The sequence below is a fragment of the Arachis duranensis genome, chromosome 10 (assembly GCF_000817695.3).
Source record: "Arachis duranensis cultivar V14167 chromosome 10, aradu.V14167.gnm2.J7QH, whole genome shotgun sequence".
NCBI classification, from domain to species: Eukaryota; Viridiplantae; Streptophyta; class Magnoliopsida; order Fabales; family Fabaceae; genus Arachis; species Arachis duranensis.
In genome coordinates, this window is record NC_029781.3 from 29,330,629 (window position 1) to 29,338,058 (window position 7,430).

A 7,430-nucleotide genomic window follows, 5' to 3' on the forward strand; every position below is an offset into this window, starting at 1 on the left:
TATGATTGTAATCCTTAATTTGCTTGATTCTATATGTCCATCTATTTCTTGTATTTATGCATTTATATGATTGAGGCCATTATTTCATTAGCCCACTTACCCAAATAGCCAACCTTTTATTCTCCATTGTTAGCCAATTTTGAGCCTATGCTTAACCAACTTGTTCTCAATATAGCACATTACAAGCCCAGGGCGGAAAACCAATAAAAGTCCTTGTTTGGATCTTTGATTAGTCTAGGCTAGTGAGAGTGTTTATTATTCAAAGTTGGTGAGGCTTGGGAACATTGGATGGGATAAAAGGGGTAGTACACTTTCATGTTTAGGAATTGGGTACATACTCATGTATTGATTAAATGAATAGACCTTATGCATTGATGCTTTTGTATATAGTTTGACAAAAGAAAAAAAAAAGAAATGAAAAGAAAAAAAAGAAAAGAGAAATAAAAGTGAAAATGAGAAAAAGAAAAGAAAAGAAAGAAAAAAAAATTTTATATGAAAAAAAAAGAAGAAAATAATAAAAAAAGGGACAAAATGCCCCAAAGTGAAGTCAATAAAAAGGAATCAATGCATAGGTGTTATAAATCAAATAAGGATGCATGAATATGTAAGAAAAAAAAGTGAAGAATGGGTAGTTAGAATAGTTTGAACTTGTATAGGTCATTATATAGTTAGGTGGGGAAGTCTATGCTAATCAAAGATTCAAATCTTAGTCCACTTAACCATAAATGATTCTAGCTTGACCCTAACCCCATTACAACCTAAGTGAAAGACCTCATGATGAATGTATGCATGCATTGAATAAATGTTGATTGTTAGAAGAAAAACAAATTTTGGAAAGCTTGATTGGAAGAGAATTGAGAGATTTAACCCTTGAACACTTGAGTGAATAGAGCGGATACACATATCCGGTGAGGGTTCAAAAGTTCAATCACATGTGTTCACCCATATTATCTATATTCTTGTAAGTTTAAATTCTTTTTGATAATTCAATACAATTGTGGTTTGGAATTAATTCCTATTGCCTAGCCCTTGTGCTTACACATGCTCTCTTGGCAATTTGATATGTTTGAATTAAGCATTTGCATTTACTTTAGGTAGTTGCATTTAGATAGGATTCATATAGTCTAGATTGCATTCAATAAATGTCATAACCTTTGGTTCCTTCTTAATTTAGCATGAGGACATGCTAAGGCTTAAGTGTGGGGAGGTTGACAAACCCCAATTTGACGGTTTGTTTTGTATTGAATTTAGAGTAATTTGATAACCTTTTGTCACATTTAGCCAATGAATTAGCATGGTTTTGTTATCTCTCCCATATTTGTGCTTAAGTGTAAAAACATGCTTTTCAATCCTTATTTTGATGAATTCTAATTTCTCTTTGATTCCATAAGATGCCTTGATGTGTTTGCTAGTAATTCCAGGATTAAAATAGGCTAGGCATGGATCCAAGGAAGCAAGGAAGGAAGCATGCAAGTGGAGAGAAGCACAAAAAGCCAAAGAGTGATCTCGGCCAAGCACGCGTACGCGCACAAGGCGCTCGCGTGCACATTGCGAAACAGGCCAAGGACGCGCACGCGTACCATGCGCGCACGCGCCGATGATGGCACATGACCTCACTAAAACAACACGTGCCTGGCGATTTTGGAAGGTTTCAGCAACCAACTTTGGCGCCAAAAGCATATAAGAGCCAAGGATTGAAGGGAATTGAGAAGTCATTCACACATTGACACACATTCACACCCATAGACTACTGAGGAGATAATTAGATAGATAGTTAGTTTTAGAAGTAGTTTCTAGAGAGAGAAGCTCTCACTTCTCTCTAGAATTAGGATTGCTTTTCTTATATGCCTTCCAAGTGTTTGATGAAATGCTTGGTTGGATTTTAGTGTAGGTTTTGTTCCTCTTGGCCTAGGTAGAGTAATTAGTGACTCTTGAGTTATCTAATTCCTTTGTTGATTGATAATTAGAAGTTGCTAATTGATTTGAATGCTTCTAAAGCTAGTCTTTCCTTTAGGAGTTGATTAGGACTTGAGGAATCAAATTGATTCATCTACTTGACTTTCCTTTACTTGGTAAGGGTTAACTAAGTGGGAGCAATGAACAATACTCATCACAATTGAGAAGGATAACTAGGATAGAACTTCTAGTTCTCATATCTTGCCAAGAGCTTTGTTAGTTGTTAGTTTATTTTCATTGCCATTTACTTTTCATGCTTCTTATCCAAAACCCCAAAATAACTCACAACCAATAACAAGACACTTTATTGTAATTCCTAGGGAGAACGACCCGAGGTTTGAATACTTCGGTTTATAAAATTAGGGGTTTGTTACTTGTGACAAACAATATTTTGTATGAAAGGATTATTGTTGGTTTAGAAACTATACTTGCAACGAGAATTCATTTGTGAAATTCTAAACCGTCAAAAATCCGTTCGTCAGCAGGCTGTAAGTGATTAATGCCTGGTCAGTGGTCATTAATCTCCTCTGCTTCAGATCAAATGCCATGTCAGTGGTCATCCAATCTGAACATGGGTGAAGCTCATGCAGTCAATTTCCTTGGTGATCCTACTCAAAGCGCCACTTCCTGGGCTCACTTGGTGAATAATTAAGCTGAGCTTGGGGTGACTCCACAAGTTGGTACTCCATTTTGGGTGTTGGACGCCCACCTTGCGTCCCTTTTGGGTGTTGGACGCCAGCTGCTCCCTTTTGAGCGTCCAACACCAGGAATGGGGTTGGTACCTGGCGTTGAACGCCAGTTTTGGATCTTCAATTTCAGAGATAAGTGATGAGCAGATAATTTATACGCTTTTTGGCATTGTTTTTACATAGTTTTTAATATGTTTTAGTTACTTTTTAGTATATTTTTATTAGTTTTTATGCAAAAATTATATTTTTGGACTTTACTATGAGTTTGTGTGTTTTTCTATGATTTCAGGTATTTTCTGGCTGAAATTGAGGGACCTGAGCAAAAATCTGATTCAGATGCTGAGAAAGAACTGAAGATGTTGTTGGATTCTGACCTTCCTGCACTTGAAGTGGATTTTCTGAAGCTGCAGAAGCCGAATTTTTGCGCTCTCAATTGAGTTGGAAAGTAGACATCTTGGGCTTTCCAGAAATGTATAATAGTCTATACTTTGCCTGAGATTTGATGGCCCAAACTGGCGCCCAAACGCCCACCAAAGACCATTTTTTTGGCATAAAACGCAAAAACTGGCACCAAAGCTGGAGTTAGATGCCCAAACTGGCACCAAAACTGGCGTTTAAACTCCAAGAAGAGCCTATGCACGTGAAAGCTTCAATGCTCAGCCTAAACACACACCATGTGGGCCCCGAAAGTGGATTTCTGCACTATCTACACTTAGTTACTCATTTTCTGTAAACCAAGTTTACTAGTTTAGTATAAATAGCACTTTTTACTATTGTATTCATATCTTTAGATCATTTTTGAGACTATCTTAGGATCACTTTTGATCTCTTGATCACGTTTTGAGGGATGGCCACTCGGCCATGCTTGGACCTTTATCACTTATGTATTTTCAACTGTGGAGTTTCTACACCTCATAGATTAAGGTGTTGATCTCTGTTGTTCCTCATGAATTAATGCAAAGTACTATTGTTTCTCTATTCAATTCACGCTTATTCTTGTTCTAAGATATTCACTTGTACTTCAACCTGATGGATGTGATGATCCGTGACACTCATCATCATCCTCCCTTACAAACGCGTGCCTGACAACCACCTCTGTTCTATCTGCGAGAGCTTGAGTGTGTATCTCTTGGCCTCCTGGTTCACGACGCATGGTTGCCTCTCCTGGCAACAGAGTCTTCCATTCCGTGAGATCAGAGTCTTCGTGATATAAGCTAGAATCAATTGGCAGCATTCTTGAGATCCGAAAAGTCTAAACCTTGTCTGTGGTATTCTGAGTAGGATCTGGGGTGGGATGACTGTGACGAGCTTCAAACTCGTGACTGTTGGGCGCAGTGATAGTGTGCAAAAGGATTAATGGATCTTATTCCGACACGATCAAGAACCAACAGCTGATTAGCCATGCGGGAAACCGTAGCAGACATGTTTTCACTGAGAGGACAGATGGTAGCCATTGACAATGTGATCCACCAACATACAGCTTGCCATGGAAGGGAGTACGCAAGATTGGATGAGGACAATAGGAAAGCATAGGCTCAGAGGGAACAAAGCATCTCTATATGCTTATCTGAAATTCCCACCAATGAATTTCATAAGTATCTCTATACAATTTTATGTTTTATTTCTTTTTTTAATCATCAAAACATCATAACCATTTGAATCCGCCTGACTGTAATTTACAAGACGACCATAGCTTGCTTCAAGCCGACAATCTCCGTGGGATCGACCCTTACTCACGTAAGGTATTACTTGGACGACCCAGTGCACTTGCTGGTTTGTTGTATCGGAGTTGTGTATCACAATTCCATGCACCAAGTTTTTGGCACCGTTGCCAGGGATTGTTCGAGTTTGGACAACTGACGGTTTATCTTGTTGCTCAGATTAGGTACTTTTCTTCTTGTTTCAACCTTTATTTTATTTTCAAAAAAGTTTTCAAAAATCTTTCAAAAAAATTTCTCTCCTTTTTCATTTTTCCAAAAAAAAATTTCGAAAAATTACAAAAAAAAATTATAAAATCATAAAATCAAAAATATTTTGTGTTTCTTGTTTAAGTCTAGTGTCAAATTTTAAGTTTGGTGTCAATTGCATATTATTAATTTTCCTTAAAAAATTTTGAAAACTCATGCATGGTGTTCTTCATGATCTTCAAGTTGTTCTTGATGATTGTCTTTGTTTGATCTTGTGATTTTCTTGTTTTCTGTCTTTTTTTGTTTTTCATATGCATTTTCAATTTGTTAGTGTCTAAACATTAAAAATTTCTAAGTTTGGTGTCTTGCATGTGTTTCTTTTCTTAAAAATTTTTCAAAAATGTGTTCATGATGTTCATCATGATCTTCAAAGTATTCTTGGTGTTCATCTTGACATTCAAAATGTTCTTGCATGCATTTTTTTGTTTTGATCTTAAATTTTCATGTTTTGAGTCATATTTGTATTTTTCTCTCTCCTCATTAAAAATTCAAAAATAAAAAAATATCTTTCCCTTATTTCTCTCATAAATTTCAAAATTTTGGATTGACTCAGTCAATTTTTTTTTAAAAAAGTTTAGTTGTTTCTTATGAGTCAAGTCAAATTTTCAATTTAAAAAAATTCTATCTTTTCAAATATTTTTTAAAAAAATCAAATCTTTTTCATTTTTCTTCTTAATATTTTCGAAAATTTTAAAAATTAATTTTCAAAATCTTTTTCTTACTTTTATTTCATATTTTCGAAAACCTTAAGGATTTGATTCAAAAAAATTTCAAGTTTGTTACTTTCTTGTTAAGAAAGATTCAATCTTTAAATTCTAGAATCATATCTTTTAGTTTCTTGTTAGTCAAGTCATCAACTTCAATTTTCAAAATCAAATCTTTTTAAATTTCTTTTTCAAATCTTTTTCAAAATAAATTTCAATCATATCTTTTTCAAAACCAACTAACTACTTTTTCACTTCTCATTTTCAAAAATCACCTTCCTCTTTTCAAAAATCTTTTTTATTAACTAATTGTTTTAAACTCTAATTTTATTTTATTTCTTCTAATATTTTTGAATACTAACCAATAATTAAAATAAAAACAAAAATATTTTTCTTTTCTTTTCTTCTAATTAATTTTCAAATTTCTTCTCTCTCTCATCTCTTTCTATTTATTTATTTAATTACTAACACTTCTCTCTTTCTTAAAATTCGAACCCTCTCTCCCTCTCTGTATTTGAATCCTCTTTATTTTCTCTCTACCTCATTCTTCTCTTCTTCTCTTCTTCTACTCACATAAAGAAATCTCTATACTGTGACATAGAGAATTCCTCTTCTTTTCTGTTCTCTTCTTCTTTACATGAGCAGGAACAAGGACAAGGATATTCTTATTGAAGCCGATCCTGAACCTGAAAGGACTCTGAAGAGGAAGCTAAGAGAAGCTAAATCACAACTCTCTAGAGAGGACTTGACATAAATTTTTGAAAAAGAAGAAGACATGGCAGCCGAAAATAACAACAATGCAAGGAAGATGCTTGGTGACTATGCTGCACCAACTTCCAACTTCTATGGAAGAAGCATCTCAATTCCTGCCATTGGAGCAAACAACTTTGAGCTTAAGCCTCAATTAGTTTCTCTAATGCAACAGAACTGCAAGTTTTATGGACTTCCATCAGAAGATCCTCATCAGTTCTTATCTAAATTCTTACAGATCTGTGATACTGTTAAGACCAATGGGGTTGATCCCGAGGTCTACAGACTTATGCTTTTCCCCTTTGCTGTGAGAGACAGAGCTAGGACATGGTTGGACTCACAACCTAGAGAAAGCCTGAACTCTTGGGACAAGCTGGTCAAGGCTTTCTTGACCAAATTCTTTCCACCTCAAAAGATGAGTAAGCTCAGAGTGGATAACCAAACCTTCAGATAGAAGGAAGGTGAATCCTTCTGTGAAGCTTGGGAAAGATACAAGCAATTTACCAAAAGGTGTCCTTCTGACATGTTTTCAGAATGGAGCATCATATGTATATTCTATGATGGTATGTCTGAGTTATCCAAGATGTCATTGGACCACTCTACTGGTGGATCTCTTCATCTGAAAATGCCTACAGAAGCCCAGGAACTCATTGAAATGGTTTCAAATAACCATTTCATGTACACTTCTGAGAGAAATCCTGTGAATAATGGGGTGACTCAGAAGAAAGGAGTTCTTGAGATTGATACTCTGAATGCCATATTGGCTCAGAATAAAATATTGACTTAGCAAGTCAATATGATTTCTCAGAGTCTGACTGGATTGCAAGCTAAAGATGCCTCCTCTGAAGGAGAAGCTTATGACCCTGAGAATCTTGCAATGGAAGAGGTTAATTACATAGGAGAATCCTAAGGAAACACCTATAATCCTTCATGGAGGAATCACCCAAATTTCTCATGGAAGGACCAATAGAAGCCTCAACAAGGCTTCAATAACAATAATGGTGGGAGAAATAGGTTTGGCAATAGCAAACCTTTTCCATCATCTTCTCAGCAACAAACAGAGAATTCTGAGCAGAGCCTCTCTGGCATAGCAAACATAGTCTCTGATCTATCTAAGGCCACTCTAAGTTTTATAAATGAAACAAGGTCCTCCATTAGAAATTTGGAGGCACAAATGGGTCAGTTGAGTAAAAGAGTTACTAAAACTCCTCCTAGTACTCTCCCAAGCAATACAGAGAAAAACCCAAAGAGAGAGTGCAAGGCCATTAACATGACCAAAATGGCCGAACCTGAGAAGGAGGAGGAGGACGTGATTTTCATTGAGGAAAACCTCAATGGACGTCCACTGATCAATAAGAGGTCCC

General features: G+C 35.9%; 1 non-coding gene across 1 annotated transcript; it reads right to left on the minus strand.

Moving 5' to 3' along the window:
• Positions 1–6,487: 6,487 nt before the first annotated feature.
• Positions 6,488–6,591, minus strand: LOC127743335 (small nucleolar RNA R71). The gene has a single exon (XR_008004727.1). It is a non-coding gene; the product is annotated as a small nucleolar RNA R71 (small nucleolar RNA).
• Positions 6,592–7,430: the final 839 nt, after the last annotated feature.